The sequence below is a fragment of the Euprymna scolopes genome, chromosome 42, assembly GCF_053919585.1.
Source record: "Euprymna scolopes isolate OS-2025 chromosome 42, ASM5391958v1, whole genome shotgun sequence".
NCBI classification, from domain to species: Eukaryota; Metazoa; Mollusca; class Cephalopoda; order Sepiida; family Sepiolidae; genus Euprymna; species Euprymna scolopes.
Window position 1 is genome coordinate 196662 of NC_136523.1, and position 3339 is coordinate 200000.

The 3339-nt window shown below is 31.1% G+C and overlaps 1 protein-coding gene across 2 annotated transcripts in view; it reads left to right on the forward strand.

Annotated features, from left to right (window-relative positions):
• Positions 1-232: 232 nt before the first annotated feature.
• LOC145266899 (myosin regulatory light chain LC-2, mantle muscle) overlaps positions 233-3339 on the forward strand; it is a 37529-nt gene continuing 34422 nt past the window's right edge. Inside the window, exon 1 of one of the 2 annotated variants that reach the window (XM_080122670.1) lies at positions 233-483. The gene's annotated coding sequence lies outside the window, so the exon portion shown is untranslated. The remainder of the gene's footprint in view (positions 484-3339) is intronic. The other variant, XM_080122669.1, reaches the window with a different exon arrangement.

Here is a 3339-nt window from a genome sequence, read left to right on the forward strand (position 1 = left end):
CCGGGACGAAAGGTGGGGGGTATGGGGGTTAGGGTTAGGGTTCGGGTTAGAATGTACAAAGCGACTGTAAGATAGGACGAGGACAGGGTACAATATTCTCAAACAGGGTACGAAGGACAGGGAAAATACTAGTCGATATAGAAAGTACCAGAAGAATCGGGAGTTTTTTGTTATCTATTCCCCCTTTCGATGCGAAAATGTTTCGGTCCGTCGTATGCCCAGATGTGCGCTTGCACTGTAAACTGAGCCCCCCTCACCTCTGCTTATGGAAATGGCAGGCGCGCTCTTCTCCTGATATGGTAGGGATGCCATGACGTCACGGCGCCGTGGTATGTTGGATAAATGTTAGATTACTTCTTAGGCCCTATCTCTAGTGAAAGTCAGGTTGAGTTGACTATCGTGTAGTGAGGATAGCAGATTGACTGCTCCCTGAGTCCATCCTTTTGGAGGTTATATTGTTCGCTTTTTCACGTTTACATTAAGGTGAGTAGAGTTTGTTATCCCATCTCTATACAACGCATTATTCCTTTTTTTTTTTTTTTACTATGGTATACTTCTTTATTTCCTTCTTTTCTTTTCTTTTAAATCTTTATAGACACTTTTCTTCTCTATTTTCCTCAATTCTTTAGTACATAAAATCTAAACATTTTTCTTTATTCAATTCCATTCGTTCCAAAAATGAAATAACATGTGAATAAGTGTTTTATTTGAATATGAGTTTTACACATAAAAACATTTTTGATATAGTACACTATTAATGCCATACAATATTACATAATATTTATTTAATTTATTTTAGTACATACAATATTACACACTATTTATTTAATTTATTTTAGTACATACAATATTACATAATATTTATTTAATTTATTTTAATACATAAAATATAAAGACTCATAGTGCTACCAGATCAGGCTGTCTGAAGATACTGCCTTCCTGACCTAAAATACACCAAACATCGATGTTATTGTTTTCGTCCCGTCCCTTTGCAAAACTCAATAATGTTCTGCAAAAAAAAACAAGCAAACAAAACAAAACACTGAAATAATATTTCCACATGACAGAATCTAAAAAGGGTTGATATGTCATAAAACGATACAACTAAACCAAACACCATGAATATAAAGAACTTGAAATATATATATATATATATATATATATATATATATATATATATATATATATATATATATATATATATATATATATATATATTACAAAATTAATGGATTCGGCATTAAATGGCCCGAAAAGGGTTGACATGCCGTAAACTAAAACAAGCAACCGACAACATAAATACACGTTATGCTAAAAAGCAAAGCATACATACAGAACATTGACAGAGTGAAATAATACTGATATTTGCGTAATACAATATATAAACATTGTAGTACAACACGCATTGAGAAGTAAAATTCGGGGGAGGGGGGGGCATTTCAAAGCATTGATACCTGCATTGCCTCTTATATGAGATATTTGTACACATTTCTCTATAAAGTTAAGCTTTTGCGTATGTTTATATATAGGAGTCACCCTTAGACTCATTAACTGATCATTATGAATTATGGAACACAACTGTTAGGTGTAAGGGATCCTAATATGGGCTATATTTACTTCCATGCAAGAGTATCAAAGAGGGTTGAATACCTTTCGTAAAAATAAGGATATGTCAGAGTTTTATTTAATTTTTACAATAAATATTAGACAACCATTAATAAATATGTGATTCGATCAGTTTTTAGTATTTTTTATAGATTCGAATTAAAGGAACAGTCACCAGATAATAAATTCATTATTATTTTTAATAATATATATATATATATATATATATATAGATAGATAGATAGATAGATATATATATTGTACTTACCCGGCGTTGTTCGGGAGTTTGTACTTTAATTTCTTTCTGTGCTGCAATTACCCTAATATTGTATAATAGTTGATAGGGTGCTCATCAAATATCTATGTAAAGTTTCACAACATTTAATTGGATCATAGAAATAACAATATTTTAGTAAAAGATTATTCCGTAATATACTTTAATCGTTTTTAATCTTTAATAATGAAATGCGCTAAAGCATTTTGTATTTGAACGTAAGTTATCACCTTTCACACATGTTAAATGAGATCAGCAAAGTCAGTAATCCGATGTTGCTAAGGTAAAATAATTCTGACTTTATTTAAAAAATAAATTGTCCCGAAATTTTATTATGTCAACCCATCGACTAAAAGAGTACAGTTTTAAATAAATAAATACCAAAACGCAACATTTGTTTTTTTTCCTTGATTTTAAGAATATTTTCCTGACAATTACTTTTACAATAAGAAAGCAAAAAATATTTATTATCTTAAAAATAATTAATTTGCTACAATTTTAAATAAATAAAGATAAGACATATTTGTTTTATTTGAAGAATACGTAACTGATAATGCTAATTATTTTGATAGGTAAGAAAGGGCATTTTTAAATAATAGGCATTTATTAATTCAAAAAGTAGATTATTATTAAATTATTATTATTAATTTATTAGTATTAAATTATTATTAATAATAATAGTAAATTATGAAGATTGATGGCATTTTCACGGTATCGTGCTAATAATGCAAAATGAAATTTGAGCAGAACCCCAAATGAATGTTAGTGAGATTCTTGTGCAACATGTCTGTATACGCATACTTACTCGTACATCGTGTGTATTACGATGCACACACACACACACACACACACACACACACACACACACACGCATACAATTCACTGTTAACTCTTCAGTTGTCCGTTTATTTTGTGACTGAATGAGGCACATAATATGTATATTCCACCAAAATAGTAGCATGGCCCATCGCTAAGGCATGAACTCCACGTTGAGAACCTTTGCTGTAGACGAATTGGTTATCATCATTTGAAGTAAAACCTCGTTAAATCTGAATTGAATTAGATTTTTCTATCCATTATGTTTTAATAAAGAACCCTTGGAGACCTCTGGTCCAGTGTGTGAGGGTGCTTGTTAAGCAAGAGTTGGTGATTGTACGAATCGCACTCCTGAACCTAAATTGTGTGAGTCGTGACAAGAAGTCCAAAACAACTGGAAGCAAGATAGAGGATTTTACCATATTCACCTGCTATTCCCAAATGGTCACCTATTTTGTATTGATCAGGCTAAATGTAGCTTAACTTTGGTGATCAAAAAAACAAAAATTGTATGTCAACGTGATTATTCCGTGCACAGTCCGTTGTCTATTGTATGGAATATTCCAAACTTTTATATTTACTACATGTGCCTTATTTATGTGCCTTATTTATGTGCCTTTTTTATGTGCTTTATTTATGTGCCT